The 21,082-nt window shown below is 41.4% G+C and overlaps 2 non-coding genes and 1 pseudogene across 2 annotated transcripts; all 3 read right to left on the bottom strand.

Annotated features, from left to right (window-relative positions):
• Positions 1 to 1,127: 1,127 nt before the first annotated feature.
• Positions 1,128 to 10,466, bottom strand: LOC122320623 (annotated as a pseudogene).
• Positions 10,467 to 10,904: 438 nt separating this feature from the next.
• On the bottom strand, positions 10,905 to 11,084 carry LOC122320608. Its single transcript, XR_006245725.1, has one exon. It is a non-coding gene; the product is annotated as a 5.8S ribosomal RNA (ribosomal RNA).
• A 599-nt stretch (positions 11,085 to 11,683) lies between these two features.
• On the bottom strand, positions 11,684 to 13,680 carry LOC122320613. The gene has a single exon (XR_006245730.1). It is a non-coding gene; the product is annotated as a small subunit ribosomal RNA (ribosomal RNA).
• Positions 13,681 to 21,082: the final 7,402 nt, after the last annotated feature.

Here is a 21,082-nt window from a genome sequence, read left to right as displayed (position 1 = left end):
GACATTTGGCTACCGTAAAAGTGGATTCATAGTTAATCTCAAACATTACTTTGTTTCTTTTACTTTGACATGATCTTATATGCGTCACTAATAATATGACGGAACATTTGGCTACCGTAAAAGTGGATTCATAGTTAATCTCAAACATTACTTTGTTTCTTTTACTTTGACATGATCTTATATGCGTCACTAATAATATGACGGAACATTTGGCTACCGTAAAAGTGGATTCATAGTTAATCTCAAACATTACTTTGTTTCTTTTACTTTGACATGATCTTATATGCGTCACTAATAATATGACGGAACATTTGGCTACCGTAAAAGTGGATTCATAGTTAATCTCAAACATTACTTTGTTTCTTTTACTTTGACATGATCTTATATGCGTCACTAATATGACGGAACATTTGGCTACCGTAAAAGTGGATTCATAGTTAATCTCAAACATTACTTTGTTTCTTTTACTTTGACATGATCTTATATGCGTCACTAATAATATGACGGAATATTTGGCTACGGTAAAAGTGGATTCATAGTTAATCTCAAACATTACTTTGTTTCTTTTACTTTGACATGATCTTATATGCGTCACTAATAATATGACGGGACATTTGGCTACCGTAAAAGTGGATTCATAGTTAATCTCAAACATTACTTTGTTTCTTTTACTTTGACATGATCTTATATGCGTCACTAATAATATGACGGAACATTTGGCTACCGTAAAAGTGGATTCATAGTTAATCTCAAACATTACTTTGTTTCTTTTACTTTGACATGATCTTATATGCGTCACTAATAATATGACGGAACATTTGGCTACCGTAAAAGTGGATTCATAGTTAATCTCAAACATTACTTTGTTTCTTTTACTTTGACATGATCTTATATGCGTCACTAATAATATGACGGGACATTTGGCTACCGTAAAAGTGGATTCATAGTTAATCTCAAACATTACTTTGTTTCTTTTACTTTGACATGATCTTATATGCGTCACTAATAATATGACGAGTACTTTTTGGCTACCTTTTTCTTTGGATTCCCCAAAAATCCAAAATTATAATTATCAAAATAAATTTAATAATTATAATATTCTTTCCATTTCGTTATTTTATTAAATATCGAATCATCAAGCAAAGGATAAGCTTCAGTGGATCGCAGTATGGCAGCTGCTCAACCACTTACAACACCTTGCCTGTTACAAAAGTCGTTTACAATTGATTCTAGGCTTTGTCATTGTATTAAATAATGTTTTTATATGTAACTAGCGCGGCATCAGGTGATCGAAGATCCTCCCAATTTACTATGTTACAAATTACATTGGCATCACATCCATTGTCGTTTATAAAATGAATTATAAACTTTAAATGGTTTAGAAGCCATACAATGCAAATTGCCCCTTATTTATCATTGCAGTCCAGCACGGATACGACCTTAGAGGCGTTCAGGCATAATCCAACGGACGTAGCGTCATACCACTGTTCGCTCGAACAAGTATTGTGCCATTGGTCCGTACCTGCGGTTCCTCTCGTACTACGCAGGAATGCTGTCGCAACAACGTTTTGTCATTAGTAGGGTAAAACTAACCTGTCTCACGACGGTCTAAACCCAGCTCACGTTCCCTTGCATGGGTGAACAATCCAACGCTTGGTGAATTTTGCTTCACAATGATAGGAAGAGCCGACATCGAAGGATCAAAAAGCGACGTCGCTATGAACGCTTGGCCGCCACAAGCCAGTTATCCCTATGGTAACTTTTCTGACACCTCTTGTTAAAAACTCTTTAAACCAAAAGGATCGATAGGCCGAGCTTTTGCTGTCCCTGTGTGTACTGAACACCGAGATCAAGTCAGCATTTGCCCTTTTGCTCTATGTGTGGTTTCTGTCCGCACTGAGCTGGCCTTGGGACACCTCCGTTATTATTTGAGAGATGTACCGCCCCAGTCAAACTCCCTACCTGGCAATGTCCTTGAATTGGATCATACCTGAGTAATTGGAGTTATACCAAATTTTCAAATCAAAAATACATAAATGCATCGTTTTATTAAAGAATTTGTTTGCGATTATATAACAAACTCGTGATACTTTGATCAAGAAGCTTGCATCAAAACCCAATACCATAAGATATAATAAATATATCCGTATAATGGCTAGGAAATGATACACGTTCCATTTAATCAAGTAAGTAAGGAAACAATAAGAGTAGTGGTATTTCATTGGCGATATCAAACCGAAGCCTAATATCTCCCACTTATTCTACACCTCTTATGTCTCCTTACACTGCCAGATTAGAGTCAAGCTCAAAAGGGTCTTCTTTCCCCGCTAATTATTCCAAGCCCGTTCCCTTGGCTGTGGTTTCGCTAGATAGTAGATAGGGACAGGTGGTGGATCGGATCCCTCCGAGTTTTATTTAACGTGGCGTGTTCCACATTGAAGGGAGTACAGCCACGACACTCTTATATACCCATGTATATAGTGCATGTGTCTAGATTAAGCGCCAGACCAACGCCCCAAAATAGAAGCTACAGCTATGTACGTAGCAACTATCCCGGTAGCAATTCGAGTGTGTGCTTGTCGGGCAAACACTCCCCCTTGCTGAGGAGCGAGATCTATCTAAAATCTCTTCTGATCTTAGGGTCACAGCACCCGAGTCGTATATACGCAACTCTTCGTCGAACTTGAAAGTTCTACCCGCGATATAGGTATCAACCACAGCCACCACGATACTCCCACAAGGGGGCCGACCTCAATGAGCAGCCTTGGAAGGCACTGCTCAACCCGTGGTACCGAAATGCAGGGTTCGGTGGACCCTCCCTTTTGGCTCCGACAAGCCCGGATAGAGTGCCCATGCCATATTAGTCGCCTCCTACGACAAGCAATGGTGGGCTGTGGCAGTATTCTTCTCCGCTCACCACACGGCGTAAACAAAAGGAACTAGGAGTTCCTCCCTCTCCTGGTGAAAACCTCCTCAGCAAACTCCTTCAGCCTTCGAGTCCTGTCCTCGTCCTCCAGAATCCTTCCAAACGTCCAGGTTTCGCCAACGCGCTGCACACCAAGTCCATTGAGGTCGCGCAAATCTGCATAAAGGGGGCAAGCACAAAGGATGTGCTCCCAATCCTCATTAGGATCGCCACATGAGCATGCGGCGGTATCGCTAAGAGCTCTGCTATGCAGAAATGCGTTCAACGACCCGTGCCCTGTAAGCAGGAATCCCATGCGCATCGAAAACCCAAAATTGAGATTTCGATGGACGAGGCCGACATTTGGGATGAAGTTGTGGGTCACCCGTCCTGGGGAGTCCACATCATCCCATCTGTCCTGCCAATCACGCAATAGACACTCGTCAATCCGCTCCATTCTCTGCTTCCAGCTTAGACCTGAAAGGTCTTCGCCGTAGAGCCAGTCGTATTCCTCCAACGGGTATCCACGCTTCAGCTTGAACTTAACGGCAATTTTCATTGCAGCCAAGTCAAGCGGGGGAGCTCCAGCAAGAACTTGCAGTGCCAGGGAAGACACTGTTCGGCATACCGGAAGGCTTCCAAGTAGGATCAGCCTTTGGCAGGCAATAAGTCGCCTCCTGGCCACTATTTGCCTCGTCGTACTGACATACCATACCGAGGCACCAAAGAGCACACAGGGTGCTAAGAGTCCGGCATATATGGTCCGCTTGGCTCGAGGACTGAGGCCCCAGTCGGCTCGAAGCACACGCGCCAATGCTCCAACAACTCCCGTGATCCGCATTCTGAGCGAGGTGATGTGCACCATGAAGCTCATGCGCTCACTGACTTTGATGCCAAGGTACCGGCAGCTGCGGACATACGGCAAGCTTGCTCCCGCAAATCTTACCAATGGCGTGCGCGCCATGTTGCCCTTCAGCAGCATACCCACCGTCTTGCTGGTGGAAACGGTTACACCAATTTCTGCTCCCCACGTTTCAACAATGGACATTAGTTGCGCTCCTTTTTCTTCAAGCGCGAGTCGGGAGTTTCCCTCGATGAGAAGAAGCAGGTCATCCGCGTACGCGCTGAGTGCGCAGTACGGCTCAAGGCGCTGTAGCAGTACATCCATCAGTAGATCCCAAATAAATGGGCCACTGATTGACCCCTGCGGGCAACCTCTAGTGACTGGTACGTCCACGGTACCAACACTGCTTCGGATCACTGCTCTTCGGCCGGAGAAGAAGCTTCGCCACAAGCTCATTTCCCGGCATCCCAACTCGGCCAATCGGCGCAGTGCAGCGCACCATTCGACGTTGTCGAAAGCTCCTTTGAAGTCCACGAAAAGTCCAAGCACGTATCGCGCCGTGCTGGCGGCGACACTGCTCTTTACGTGTCTCCAAGCTTCCTCCACACATCGTCCTCGGCGAAATCCAAACTGCCATCTGCAGCCTTCCGGAAGAACTTCTCTAACGCGATTCACCATGATTCCCTCAAGCACCTTGCCGAAAACGGGCAGCAGGCAGATTCCCCTGTACGAGGATGGCTCGCACTTGTCCTTGTCGGGTCCCTTGAGTAGCGCCACTACGCGTGGACACTTCCACTCGCTGGGAAAGTACCCCGACCGGATGCACCGGGAAAATAGCCTCGTGAGGTATTGAGGTATGGCGCGCCAGACCGCCTTGCAGATCGTGCCGTTGATGCCGTCCATGCCAGGCGAGCGTCTGCTCTTCAACCTGGCGACACAAGCGTCAACCTCGAATTCATCGAGCGCCGGTGGGACTGTCTCCGCGTAGGCAATCGGTGCATCTGACTCCGCAACTGGGAAAAAGTTACGGAGGAGCACTCGCGCACAGTCACCCCAATCGGTGACCAGCTCGCCGTTTACGCGAAGACACCCAATCTCCGAGCGTTTGTTACGACCGCGGCAAATCTTGTAGACGCGCCCCCATGGATCGTCTGCGTTCTCTCCCACGAAGTTTCTCCAGCTGTCCTCCTTCGCCTTCAGAATGAGCTTTTTGTAGCCGGCTGAGGCGATCCTCAGTTCGACCACAAGCAGCTCAGTCCTTTCGACGTCGCCCCGTCGGCGGGCGTCCTGGAGCCTGCGCCGAAGTCTTCTGACTTCGCGGCGCGCAGAGCTGAGGTCGGCGGTCCACCAACGTGCTCTCCTCCTAGGCGATCTCGGCGTCTTCCTACCCAGCGCAAGGTCGCACGCCTCGTGCACCACTTGCCGCAGGGCAGAAACTTGCTGGTCCAACGGCGATTCAGAGAAGTCTTCCGAAAGTCCGGCTGCCCGGCTCACCAATTCCTCTTCGAACAATCGCCAGCGAGCAGTGGAGAAGTTCCAGGACGGCACAGGAGCTATGCTCTCAACTGCGCGCGTGGTAGTTGGTGTGGCAACAACAGTAATCCTGTTGTGATCACTTAACTCCCACTCGCCCACTCTCCACTCATATGTGGCCCACATAGATGCTGCTTCGTTGGCGATCGTCACGTCGATATCACTGCGGGCTCTGCCGCTATCGAACGTGAACACCTCACTGTGCTGGTTAAGAGCGACGACTCCTTTCTCCAGCATCCACTCAGACAGCAGTTCACCCCGGGTGCGGTTAGCTTGCCCCTCGGTCTGCCGAGAGAGTTTGCTAAGCCACATGGGGGATACTGCATTCGCATCAAGTCCCATGATGCACGGCGTTCTGCTGGCCTGCAGCAGGACCGCATCCATGTATCTGAGATACGGGTCTAGGTCGGCGTCGAATTGGCAATATACGGAGCAAAGGAAGATTGAGCCAAAACTCCCTTTAACGCTCACGCATACGCCGCGGTCGGTGGTGAGGGGCTCCACTGGCATGCAGATGACATCCTGGTGATTCACTAGGATGGCTGCCTTCCCTCGCCGATCGGCGAAGATCCTCATTCCTTCAGGCAGCACATCCATCCTCCCGACGCCTGGATATGGCTCCTGCAAAAGTGCGAACAGAAATCCTGATTCCCTCAATCGGACTCCGAGCTCGACAGTCGCAGCTCGGCCTCGGCCACAGTTTGCCTGGATGAAGCTAAACATTAGTGTCTAGCATTCACCCTCGCCAGCACAGCCGCATACACTGGGCAGCTTGGGGACAACATATTGTGTCCCGAGGCATACCCCTTGAAGCGGCAGTTCCGGCAGTCCACCGGGTTCGTGCAACTCCGCGCACTGTGACCGTTCTGTCCGCACTGGCGGCACACGTTCTCCTTATACCGGCACTGGGCGACCTTGTGGTCAAATCCGACGCACCTATGGCAGGCGTACGTGCGGACCAAGGCTCGGCAGTTGTATGCGAACCAGCCGATGTACGCCTTTGCTCCATCTAGCACCTCAAGGGCCACGGCATTGACGTCGAGCGTCACATTAACAGTGGCGCCGTCAGTCGCAGACCATGGCTTGACGAGGTGTACCGCCTTTTCAAAGGACGCCATGTCCATCACATCCGCAAAATTGTTCTTATACAGGTCCTTCATGAAGTCGGCTGGCTTCGTCGCAGTGTCCACGTTGCTAACGACCACCTTGGGTCGCTGCACCGGGCTCTGCTTCACCTCCAGACCGACTTCTGCAAACCTCTTGTTTGCAACAACCTTCCGAATTTCGCCTGATGAGGGGGTGCGTATGATGGCACCGCCACGCGCAAGCCCTCTCACCTCATGCAGACGTACGCCAAGCGAAGGGGCGATCTCCCTGCGCACCTTTTCTGCAACCTCTTTTCCGCTCACTGTCGGGTCCTTGCTCACCACAACGGCGGACCACGTCTCGCGTGGCTTCCGCGGGGCAGGCACCGGAGCAGCTTGAGGCGCTGGCAGGCTGGGATATGCGGCTGCATACCCAGCAGGTGGCATGGGGACCACAGCCTGCGCCATGACGGACTTCGGGGGCGGCGGCGGCGGCATTCGCTGCTGGTCGCGGAGAGCCTCCAAGGCTGCATTCCGCGCCGAGAGCGCAAGCACCAGGCCCTCATACCTGTTCAGGCACCGCATCATGGCGCAGGCCTGCTTGGTCGATAAATTCGACGCAACAACCTCTTCCAAGAATCCGTCCTTGATCTTGGCCAGCTCGGCCACCGTACCATGGACGGACGCGACGACGGGAGGGGAGACGGGGACAGGGGGGCAGCTGCGGCTCCACCAGAATCCCTGGCGACAGCGGGGGCAGCAGCGGGGGCAGCGGCAGGGGCAGCAGCGGGGGCAGCAGCAGGGGAAGCAGCGGGAGCAGCAGCAGGGGAAGCAGCGGGAGCAGCAGCGGAGGCGGCAGCGGGGGAAGCAGCGGAAAGGGCAGCGACGCCAGCGGCAGCGGCAGAGGCTGAGGCCAACGCCACCTCGAGAGAGGAGAATGGGCTCTCCTCCAACACACCTACCGGCGCCGGCAGAGGCTCGTTGACGTCAAGCGCCAACAGCTTCGGCTGCGTCGGTTTCGGCACCGCGCTCGTCGTCGCCTTCCCTCTCTTTCCGCGCCGACGCCTCGCCGTACTCGCAGCACTACTGGGCCGACTGCTGGCCCGACTGCTCGCCGACAGCTCGCTCTCAGAGAGCGCGCCCTCCATTGGGAGTAGGGGAGAATAAGCTGTGCTCTACTCACCCACACACACAAGCTGCAGCGGAAAATTTCCAACACGTGCTGTTGTTTGCAAACTTTCACACGATGTTTTCGCGAGGAAAACCGCACTTTTCCGACCGGAAAATTACACGATTTTAATCGCTAGGCGAATCCGCGAATTTTAAGCTAAAAATTAGCAATTAATTCGCACGGAATCAAAAGTTATTCACAAATTAATGGAGCACGTCGAAAACACACGTCCGTCGTTAATCCATTCATGCGCGTCACTAATTAGATGACGAGGCATTTGGCTACCTTAAGAGAGTCATAGTTACTCCCGCCGTTGACCCGCGCTTACTTGAATTTCTTCACTTTGACATTCAGAGCACTGGGCAGAAATCACATTGTGTCAACACCCGCTAGGGCCATCACAATGCTTTGTTTTAATTAGACAGTCGGATTCCCCAAGTCCGTGCCAGTTCTGAATTGATTGTTAATTGATAATCGTTATAATTAATAAGAACTAATCGGTTTGAGCCAATTAGTATTCTTAAAAATTTTAGCAAGAAAGTTCCACAATTGGCTACGTAACTAAACTATCCGGGGAACAAGTAACCACCATAAATGATAGACACTCTATTTACCCAGAACGAGCACATAAACCATGTTATTGTTTCCCAATCAAGCCCGACTATCTCAATCTTCAGAGCCAATCCTTATCCCGAAGTTACGGATCTAATTTGCCGACTTCCCTTACCTACATTATTCTATCGACTAGAGACTCTTCACCTTGGAGACCAGCTGCGGATATTGGTACGGCCTGTTGAGAAGTTTGCGTGTCCCCACCATAAATTTTCAAGGTCCGAGGAGAAAATATCGACACAACAGTATATGTCATGCTCTTCTAGCCCATCTACCATATCTCTCTGCGAAAGACTTCCATGGTAGTACGGCTATAAAACAGAAAAGAAAACTCTTCCGATATCTCTCGACGGCTTCTTTATGGTCGTTCCTGTTGCCAGGATGAGCACGAGGCCCATATTTAATAACAAACGGATACTCAACAGGTTACGGAATTGGAACCGTATTCCCTTTCGTTCAAAATTATTCAAGTATATTATTTTTGGCTTGTATATATATTTATTTAGTCATTAGTTTTTTACTTGAAAATTTTCGGCTTTCGCCTTGAACTTAGGACCGACTAACTCGTGATCAACCACTGTTCACACGAAACCCTTCTCCACTTCAGTCCTCCAAGGTCTCATTCGATTATTTGCTACTACCACCAAGATCTGTACCAATGGCAGCTCCATGCAGGCTTACGCCAAACACTTCTACGCATACCATTGTACCTTCCTACTCACTAAAGTTTCAAAATTTATATTACAAGTAATATAAATCATCTACTTTAGCGGTAATGTATAGGTATACAACTTAAGCGCCATCCATTTTAAGGGCTAGTTGCTTCGGCAGGTGAGTTGTTACACACTCCTTAGCGGATTTCGACTTCCATGATCACCGTCCTGCTGTTTTAAGCAACCAACGCCTTTCATGGTATCTGCATGAGTTGTTAATTTGGGCACCGTAACATTACGTTTGGTTCATCCCACAGCGCCAGTTCTGCTTACCAAAAGTGGCCCACTGGGCACATTATATCATAACCTTAAACTTCATATCAAGAAAGTTAAGGTTCTTACCCATTTAAAGTTTGAGAATAGGTTAAGATCGTTTCGACCCTAAGGCCTCTAATCATTCGCTTTACCAGATAAGATTATTTTATATAATATTAAAATGCACCAGCTATCCTGAGGGAAACTTCGGAAGGAACCAGCTACTAGATGGTTCGATTGGTCTTTCGCCCCTATACTCAATTCTGACAATCGATTTGCACGTCAGAACTGTTTCGGTCTTCCATCAGGGTTTCCCCTGACTTCAACCTGATCAAGTATAGTTCACCATCTTTCGGGTCACAGCATATATGCTCAAGGTACGTTCCAGTTAGAGGCATAAATAATATAAATATCATTATACATAACTATATAGAACGCCCCGGGATTGTGTTAATTAACTATAAATAGTTAAAAAACTAATCCCATTATTAGTCAAGTTAATTACGCTATTAGGTTTATATCCCAATAACTTGCACATATGTTAGACTCCTTGGTCCGTGTTTCAAGACGGGTCCCGAAGGTATCCTGAATCTTTCGCATTGTTAATCATACAAGTGCATATAATAAACACAAAAATCATTGATAATTATGCCATTATATAATTCCGAAAAATTAACGCACTGTAATCATATAAATCTATCAGCACTTTATCAAATTAATGACATTTATTTTGTGTTAAAACGCAAGCATTTTAATTTAAATAAACTATAAGCCATATTTTATGATAAATTTTGTATGCTAATAGATTACAATGTCCTTATATGGAAAAAATGCACACTATTATCATAATATTGTTTAAATATTACAATTTTAATGATGAATTTTCCATAATGGATATTCAGGTTCATCGGGCTTAACCTCTAAGCAGTTTCACGTACTATTTAACTCTCTATTCAGAGTTCTTTTCAACTTTCCCTCACGGTACTTGTTTACTATCGGTCTCATGGTTATATTTAGTTTTAGATGGAGTTTACCACCCACTTAGTGCTGCACTATCAAGCAACACGACTCTTTGGAAACATCATCTAGTAATCATTAACGTTATACGGGCCTGGCACCCTCTATGGGTAAATGGCCTCATTTAAGAAGGACTTAAATCGTTAATTTCTCATACTAGAATATTGACGCTCCATACACTGCATCTCACATTTGCCATATAGACAAAGTGACTTAGTGCTGAACTGATTTCTTTTCGCTCGCCGCTACTAAGAAAATCCTAGTTAGTTTCTTTTCCTCCCCTAATTAATATGCTTAAATTCAGGGGGTAGTCCCATATGAGTTGAGGTTGTATATAACATTTTTTTTTTCAATATATTCTTTACATTTATATAATGGAGAAACATTTAATGAATTCGTATAAAAATTTTTTTCGTTAATTAGTTTTAATTTAGTTATGAGTTTTAAACGAATTTAACGAAGAACAATAACATTTACAAAAGATTTCAATTTTACTAAATCATTAATAAGAGACAATTCTAGATGAAAAATATTTCAAACATTTTTTATGCTAGACATTCCTCAGTATTATATGATTGAAAATGAAAATATTTTTCTTCGTTTTTCACAATCAAATTATTTATAATGTGAGATAATGTTTTCCATAGATATTTTAATATTATGAATAAAAATAATAATTATATTTAATTAAAATTTTTATCCAATAATATACCATATGCTTAGAAATTTGATTACCAAATTTCTAAACAACTTAATTAGCATAGTCTTACAACCCTCAACCATATGTAGTCCAAGCAGCACTAAAAAATTAATTAAAGTACCATAACAGCATGGACTGCGATATGCGTTCAAAATGTCGATGTTCATGTGTCCTGCAGTTCACACGATGACGCACAGTTTGCTGCGTTCTTCATCGACCCATGAGCCGAGTGATCCACCGCTTAGAGTTTTTATATTTATTATTTCAATTTGTCAAATATGAATTTATTGAAAGAAATTAAAAATACACCATTTTACTGGCATATATCAATTCCTTCAATAAATCTTTTTTTTATACCTAAAACGAAATGCTGCGAAATGTCTTAGTTTTATATAAACAATATTATACCATTTATTACTTGGATAATTTACAATTTCATATAATTTTAATGTGATATAATATTGCGTTTTTTATATAAAACATTAACCTGAAGTAAACCAGGTACAACATTCAACATTTTAGGTTGTTGCATTAGCCAATGTATGCCCATAACTATGATGAACAATACATATTCGCAACGCGTGTATATTATGGTCCATATACACGCAAGTTTCATATTATAATATATAAACATAAATTTGTGAATATATTATAATACAATTTAATTTGCTTGATTATTATTCTTGTTTGCTTGATTTTATTTATAAAAAAATTTAATCCAAATTTTCATTGAACTTCTTTTTTTATAAATATATAATTGTTTGGCAATTTTATCTTGTTATATTATAAAAATATATTTTATAATTAAAACAAGTTATTGTTGTTTACGGTAAAGATATTATATACAATAATGATCCTTCCGCAGGTTCACCTACGGAAACCTTGTTACGACTTTTACTTCCTCTAAATAATCAAGTTCGGTCAACTTTTGCGAAACAACCGTAACACGCAAGGCGTCACAGTGATCACGTCCGGAGACCTCACTAAATAATTCAATCGGTAGTAGCGACGGGCGGTGTGTACAAAGGGCAGGGACGTAATCAATGCGAGTTAATGACTCACACTTACTGGGAATTCCAAGTTCATGTGAACAGTTTCAGTTCACAATCCCAAGCATGAAAGTGGTTCAGCGGTTTACCCGGACCTCTCGGTCTAGGAAATACACGTTGATACTTTCATTGTAGCGCGCGTGCAGCCCAGGACATCTAAGGGCATCACAGACCTGTTATTGCTCAATCTCATTATTGCTAGACGCAATTTGTCCATTTAAGAAGCTAGTGTCCTTATAATGGGACAAACCAACAGGTACGGCTCCACTTACATAAACACATTCAAACACAATAAACATTTTACTGCCCACCATGAATGAAGGCTATATAAGCTTCAACACCATAATCCTGAAGATATCTATTTAATATATTTGAGTCTCGTTCGTTATCGGAATTAACCAGACAAATCACTCCACGAACTAAGAACGGCCATGCACCACCACCCATAGATTCGAGAAAGAGCTATCAATCTGTCTTACACACTTATGTTCGGACCTGGTAAGTTTTCCCGTGTTGAGTCAAATTAAGCCGCAGGCTCCACTCCTGGTGGTGCCCTTCCGTCAATTCCTTTAAGTTTCAGCTTTGCAACCATACTTCCCCCGGAGCCCAAAAGCTTTGGTTTCCCGGGAAGCGACTGAGAGAGCCATAAAAGTAGCTACACCCAATTGCTAGCTGGCATCGTTTATGGTTAGAACTAGGGCGGTATCTGATCGCCTTCGAACCTCTAACTTTCGTTCTTGATTAATGAAAACATCTTTGGCAAATGCTTTCGCTTAAGTTAGTCTTACGACGGTCCAAGAATTTCACCTCTCGCGTCGTAATACTAATGCCCCCAAACTGCTTCTATTAATCATTACCTCTTGATCTGAAAACCAATGAAAGCAGAACAGAGGTCTTATTTCATTATCCCATGCACAGAATATTCAGGCATTTGAAGCCTGCTTTAAGCACTCTAATTTGTTCAAAGTAATTGTACCGGCCCACAATAACACTCGTTTAAGAGCACTAATGCAGGTTTTTAAATAGGAGGAACATATGAAAAAATACAAGTACTTAATCACATATAAGAACTCCACCGGTAATACGCTTACATACATAAAGGTATAGTACTAACCACAAATGTAAGTTGTACTACCCGTATGAAGCACAAGTTCAACTACGAACGTTTTAACCGCAACAACTTTAATATACGCTATTGGAGCTGGAATTACCGCGGCTGCTGGCACCAGACTTGCCCTCCAATTGGTCCTTGTTAAAGGATTTAAAGTGTACTCATTCCAATTACAGGGCCTCGGATATGAGTCCTGTATTGTTATTTTTCGTCACTACCTCCCCGAGCTGGGAGTGGGTAATTTACGCGCCTGCTGCCTTCCTTAGATGTGGTAGCCGTTTCTCAGGCTCCCTCTCCGGAATCGAACCCTGATTCCCCGTTACCCGTTGCAACCATGGTAGTCCTAGATACTACCATCAAAAGTTGATAGGGCAGACATTTGAAAGATCTGTCGTCGGTACATGACCATACGATCTGCATGTTATCTAGAGTTCAACCAATATAACGATCTTGCGATCGCTTGGTTTTAGCCTAATAAAAGCACATGTCCCATAAAGGTTCATGTTTTAATTGCATGTATTAGCTCTAGAATTACCACAGTTATCCAAGTAACTGTTAACGATCTAAGGAACCATAACTGATATAATGAGCCTTTTGCGGTTTCACTTTTAATTCGTGTGTACTTAGACATGCATGGCTTAATCTTTGAGACAAGCATATAACTACTGGCAGGATCAACCAGAATAATGTTTTTCTTTACATATTTCATTCATATTTTCGAATAGAAATAATGCAATATAAATATTATAGATCTATTATTTTAATATTCTATTTTTTGAATTTGATTACGGCCAAAACTTGTATAGCATTCGTAATCCTTCTTTTATGTTTTGTTTTATACTTGTTTCGCCACTAATATAACAAGTTTTAGATGTTATAAGAATTATTCATTACATCATATATATAAATATACGTATGTATGTATAATTTTATAACATAATTTTTATTTAATATATATTTGCTACTATAATTTTATTATATGTACAATATTTTATTCTAAAATATCATTTTATTTCAACATACATAATTATTTATGTATCCACACATTTGCAATTTTTGTTTAATCAATATAAATATTGAATTAAATCATTTGTATTTTGATGTTAAATTTAAAATTTAACATTTTTCCATATAACTCTCGAATGATATATAATATAAAACCGAGCGCATATGAAAAATAAGTATTTATTTAATAATAATATTATTAAAAAATATTATTATTTTATTTGAACTCACTATACCGGCAAACGATATAGTGCGTCCGATTTTAAGGCAGGTACTAATTTAATATACATTATATTAGCCTGCCACCAAAAATTAACGATAATAATTGGAAACCAATTGTTATTATATATATACATATATAACCTTGGCGCACGTTTCAACGTTATTATCTTGAGTTTTAATAATATTAGTCCGCTCAGCCAAGTCTCGTATTCAAAAAGAATAAAGAAACAAATTTATACGGATAATATTATAATATATATTGTCAACATTGACTAAATCATATTATATACATAGATTTATATCAATTCTAGATGGACATCCACTGACCATCCTATAGTAGTTTTTTGCATCGATGTCTTGAAATCGGGCATTTTCAATTGGGCTTGCCACCCACCCTACAGTTATTCTCCTATAATAACTTAAGAGAATATTGAATTCAGTACTTTTTATATACATATGAATTACTTCTTCATATAATTTATATTTATGCTGATTTTCATATGTATATGGTAAATTTATTTATATTATTGACAAAATCATATGCATATCATATGTTTTGAACAATACTTGGGTCGGCAACCACTGCCTACCTATAATAGTTTTTGAACACCCTATCTAGATATCGGGTGTTTTCTGTACTAGATGAGCCCACACTGTGGCTTTCTCTTAATTTACTTAAGAGTTTATAGGTATATTTCATACTTTTTTATATACATATGATATATTTCTTAATATAATTGATATTTATGCTGATTTTCATATGTATATGGTTAATTTATTAATATTATTGACAAAATCATATGCATATCATATGTTTTGAACAATACTTGGGTCGGCAACCACTGCCTACCTATAATAGTTTTTGAACACCCTATCTAGATATCGGGTGTTTTCTGTACTAGATGAGCCCACACTGTGGCTTTCTCTTAATTTACTTAAGAGTTTATAGGTATATTTCATACTTTTTTATATACATATGATATATTTCTTAATATAATTGATATTTATGCTGATTTTCATATGTATATGGTTAATTTATTAATATTATTGACAAAATCATATGCATATCATATGTTTTGAACAATACTTGGGTCGGCAACCACTGCCTACCTATAATAGTTTTTGAACACCCTATCTAGATATCGGGTGTTTTCAGTACTAGATGAGCCCACACTGTGGCTTTCTCTTAATTTACTTAAGGGTTTATAGGTATATTTCATACTTTTTTATATACATATGATATATTTCTTAATATAATTGATATTTATGCTGATTTTCATATGTATATGATTAATTTATTAATATTATTGACAAAATCATATGCATATCATATGTTTTAAACAATACTTGAGTCGGCAACCACTTATAGGTAGGTTTATAGGTATATTTCATACTTTTTTATATACATATGATATATATTTCTTCATATAATTGATATTCATACTGATTTTCATATGTATATGGTAAATTTATTTATATTATTGATATCATATATATATATATATATATATCGGATATCATAATTTCATATATTTTGAAGAATACTTTGATCGGCAAAACTGCCTTGCCTACCTATAATGATTTTTAATGGAAAAAAAGTGTTTAGTGTGAGCACCAGCCGCGTTGGTTTAATTTAATTTTATCCCAGTAGCAATTCTTCGGGACAGTAGGAATTTGATTAATTTATTGATGAACATTACTAATTGATTAACAAGGCATTGAACTACACTTTAAAAGTTACAGTTACTCCCGCCATTCAATTGTGTATTTTAAAAAATCTTTTGTTAGTCAGGGTGACTTATATCGTAATAATAAATTAATTACCTATTTTAATAATATTATATCATAGTATAATATTATATGAACGATTCCGCAAATAATATGTATTATTTATAGATATATTAAATATAGGTTTTTTTTTTTTTCATTACCGGTCACCAATCATCTATATGGCTATACATTCATTAACTATTATTATTAATGTGACGAGACTCTTGGTTACCGTAAAGAGGTTTATATATAGTTATCTCAAACATTACTTTGTTTCTTTTACTTTGACATGATCTTATATGCGTCACTAATAATATGACGGGACATTTGGCTACCGTAAAAGTGGATTCATAGTTAATCTCAAACATTACTTTGTTTCTTTTACTTTGACATGATCTTATATGCGTCACTAATAATATGACGGAATATTTGGCTACGGTAAAAGTGGATTCATAGTTAATCTCAAACATTACTTTGTTTCTTTTACTTTGACATGATCTTATATGCGTCACTAATAATATGACGGGACATTTGGCTACCGTAAAAGTGGATTCATAGTTAATCTCAAACATTACTTTGTTTCTTTTACTTTGACATGATCTTATATGCGTCACTAATAATATGACGGAACATTTGGCTACCGTAAAAGTGGATTCATAGTTAATCTCAAACATTACTTTGTTTCTTTTACTTTGACATGATCTTATATGCGTCACTAATAATATGACGGAACATTTGGCTACCGTAAAAGTGGATTCATAGTTAATCTCAAACATTACTTTGTTTCTTTTACTTTGACATGATCTTATATGCGTCACTAATAATATGACGGAACATTTGGCTACCGTAAAAGTGGATTCATAGTTAATCTCAAACATTACTTTGTTTCTTTTACTTTGACATGATCTTATATGCGTCACTAATAATATGACGGAATATTTGGCTACGGTAAAAGTGGATTCATAGTTAATCTTAAACATTACTTTGTTTCTTTTACTTTGACATGATCTTATATGCGTCACTAATAATATGACGGGACATTTGGCTACCGTAAAAGTGGATTCATAGTTAATCTCAAACATTACTTTGTTTCTTTTACTTTGACATGATCTTATATGCGTCACTAATAATATGACGGAACATTTGGCTACCGTAAAAGTGGATTCATAGTTAATCTCAAACATTACTTTGTTTCTTTTACTTTGACATGATCTTATATGCGTCACTAATAATATGACGGAACATTTGGCTACCGTAAAAGTGGATTCATAGTTAATCTCAAACATTACTTTGTTTCTTTTACTTTGACATGATCTTATATGCGTCACTAATAATATGACGGGACATTTGGCTACCGTAAAAGTGGATTCATAGTTAATCTCAAACATTACTTTGTTTCTTTTACTTTGACATGATCTTATATGCGTCACTAATAATATGACGGGACATTTGGCTACCGTAAAAGTGGATTCATAGTTAATCTCAAACATTACTTTGTTTCTTTTACTTTGACATGATCTTATATGCGTCACTAATAATATGACGGGACATTTGGCTACCGTAAAAGTGGATTCATAGTTAATCTCAAACATTACTTTGTTTCTTTTACTTTGACATGATCTTATATGCGTCACTAATAATATGACGGAACATTTGGCTACCGTAAAAGTGGATTCATAGTTAATCTCAAACATTACTTTGTTTCTTTTACTTTGACATGATCTTATATGCGTCACTAATAATATGACGGAACATTTGGCTACCGTAAAAGTGGATTCATAGTTAATCTCAAACATTACTTTGTTTCTTTTACTTTGACATGATCTTATATGCGTCACTAATAATATGACGGGACATTTGGCTACCGTAAAAGTGGATTCATAGTTAATCTCAAACATTACTTTGTTTCTTTTACTTTGACATGATCTTATATGCGTCACTAATAATATGACGGAACATTTGGCTACCGTAAAAGTGGATTCATAGTTAATCTCAAACATTACTTTGTTTCTTTTACTTTGACATGATCTTATATGCGTCACTAATAATATGACGGAACATTTGGCTACCGTAAAAGTGGATTCATAGTTAATCTCAAACATTACTTTGTTTCTTTTACTTTGACATGATCTTATATGCGTCACTAATAATATGACGAGTACTTTTTGGCTACCTTTTTCTTTGGATTCCCCAAAAATCCAAAATTATAATTATCAAAATAAATTTAATAATTATAATATTCTTTCCATTTCGTTATTTTATTAAATATCGAATCATCAAGCAAAGGATAAGCTTCAGTGGATCGCAGTATGGCAGCTGCTCAACCACTTACAACACCTTGCCTGTTACAAAAGTCGTTTACAATTGATTCTAGGCTTTGTCATTGTATTAAATAATGTTTTTATATGTAACTAGCGCGGCATCAGGTGATCGAAGATCCTCCCAATTTACTATGTTACAAATTACATTGGCATCACATCCATTGTCGTTTATAAAATGAATTATAAACTTTAAATGGTTTAGAAGCCATACAATGCAAATTGCCCCTTATTTATCATTGCAGTCCAGCACGGATACGACCTTAGAGGCGTTCAGGCATAATCCAACGGACGTAGCGTCATACCACTGTTCGCTCGAACAAGTATTGTGCCATTGGTCCGTACCTGCGGTTCCTCTCGTACTACGCAGGAATGCTGTCGCAACAACGTTTTGTCATTAGTAGGGTAAAACTAACCTGTCTCACGACGGTCTAAACCCAGCTCACGTTCCCTTGCATGGGTGAACAATCCAACGCTTGGTGAATTTTGCTTCACAATGATAGGAAGAGCCGACATCAAAGGATCAAAAAGCGACGTCGCTATGAACGCTTGGCCGCCACAAGCCAGTTATCCCTATGGTAACTTTTCTGACACCTCTTGTTAAAAACTCTTTAAACCAAAAGGATCGATAGGCCGAGCTTTTGCTGTCCCTGTGTGTACTGAACACCGAGATCAAGTCAGCATTTGCCCTTTTGCTCTATGTGTGGTTTCTGTCCGCACTGAGCTGGCCTTGGGACACCTCCGTTATTATTTGAGAGATGTACCGCCCCAGTCAAACTCCCTACCTGGCAATGTCCTTGAATTGGATCATACCTGAGTAATTGGAGTTATACCAAATTTTCAAATCAAAAATACATAAATGCATCGTTTTATTAAAGAATTTGTTTGCGATTATATAACAAACTCGTGATACTTTGATCAAGAAGCTTGCATCAAAACCCAATACCATAAGATATAATAAATATATCCGTATAATGGCTAGGAAATGATACACGTTCCATTTAATCAAGTAAGTAAGGAAACAATAAGAGTAGTGGTATTTCATTGGCGATATCAAACCGAAGCCTAATATCTCCCACTTATTCTACACCTCTTATGTCTCCTTACACTGCCAGATTAGAGTCAAGCTCAAAAGGGTCTTCTTTCCCCGCTAATTATTCCAAGCCCGTTCCCTTGGCTGTGGTTTCGCTAGATAGTAGATAGGGACAGGTGTGGATCGGATCCCTCCGAGTTTTATTTAACGTGGCGTGTTCCACATTGAAGGGAGTACAGCCACGACACTCTTATATACCCATGTATATAGTGCATGTGTCTAGATTAAGCGCCAGACCAACGCCCCAAAATAGAAGCTACAGCTATGTACGTAGCAACTATCCCGGTAGCAATTCGAGTGTGTGCTTGTCGGGCAAACACTCCCCCTTGCTGAGGAGCGAGATCTATCTAAAATCTCTTCTGATCTTAGGGTCACAGCACCCGAGTCGTATATACGCAACTCTTCGTCGAACTTGAAAGTTCTACCCGCGATATAGGTATCAACCACAGCCACCACGATACTCCCACAAGGGGGCCGACCTCAATGAGCAGCCTTGGAAGGCACTGCTCAACCCGTGGTACCGAAATGCAGGGTTCGGTGGACCCTCCCTTTTGGCTCCGACAAGCCCGGATAGAGTGCCCATGCCATATTAGTCGCCTCCTACGACAAGCAATGGTGGGCTGTGGCAGTATTCTTCTCCGCTAACCACACGGCGTGAGCAAAAAGGAACTATGAGTTCCTCCCTCTCCTGGTGAAAACTTCCTCAGCAAACTCCTTCAGCCTCCGAGTCCTGTCCTCGTCCTCCAGAATCCGTCCAAATGTCCAGGTTTCGCCAACGCGCTGCACACCAAGTCCATTGAGGTCGCGCAAATCTGCATAGTGGGGGCAAGCACAAAGGATGTGCTCCCAATCCTCGTTAGGATCGCCACATGAGCATGCGGCGGTATCGCTAAGAGCTCTGCTATGCAGAAATGCGTTCAACGACCCGTGCCCTGTAAGCAGGAATCCCATGCGCATCGAAAACCCAAAATTGGGATTTCGATGGACGAGGCTGACATTGGGGATGAAATTGTGGGTCACCCGTCCTGGGGAGTCCACATCATCCCATCTGTCCTGCCAATCACGCAATAGACACTCGTCAATCCGCTCCATTCTCTGCTTCCAGCTTAGACCTGAAAGGTCTTCGCCGTAGAGCCAGTCGTATTCCTCCAACGGGTATCCACGCTTCAGCTTGAACTTAACAGCAATTTTCATTGCTGCTAAGTCAAGCGGGGGAGCTCCAGCAAGAACCTGCAGTGCCAGGGAAGACACTGTTCGGCATACCGGAAGACTTCCTAGTAGGATCAGCCTTTGGCAGGCAATAAGTCGCCTCCTGGCCACTATTTGCCTCGTCGTACTGACATACCATACCGAGGCACCAAAGAGCACACAGGGTGCTAAGAGTCCGGCATATATGGTCCGCTTGGCTCGAGGACTGAGGCCCCAGTCGGCTCGAAGCACACGCGCCAATGCTCCAACAACTCCCGTGATCCGCATTCTGAGCGAGGTGATGTGCACCATGAAGCTCATGCGCTCACTGACTTTGATGCCAAGGTACCGGCAGCTGCGGACATACGGCAAGCTTGCTCCCGCAAATCTTACCAATGGCGTACGCGCCATGTTGCCCTTCAGCAGCATAACCACCGTCTTGCTGGTGGAAACGGTTACACCAATTTCTGCTCCCCACGTTTCAACAATGG

The sequence above is a fragment of the Drosophila ficusphila genome, unplaced genomic scaffold (assembly GCF_018152265.1).
Source record: "Drosophila ficusphila isolate 14025-0441.05 unplaced genomic scaffold, ASM1815226v1 contig_657, whole genome shotgun sequence".
NCBI classification, from domain to species: Eukaryota; Metazoa; Arthropoda; class Insecta; order Diptera; family Drosophilidae; genus Drosophila; species Drosophila ficusphila.
The sequence above is the reverse complement of the archived record's forward strand: the minus strand, read 5'-3'. Positions and strand labels throughout refer to the sequence as shown.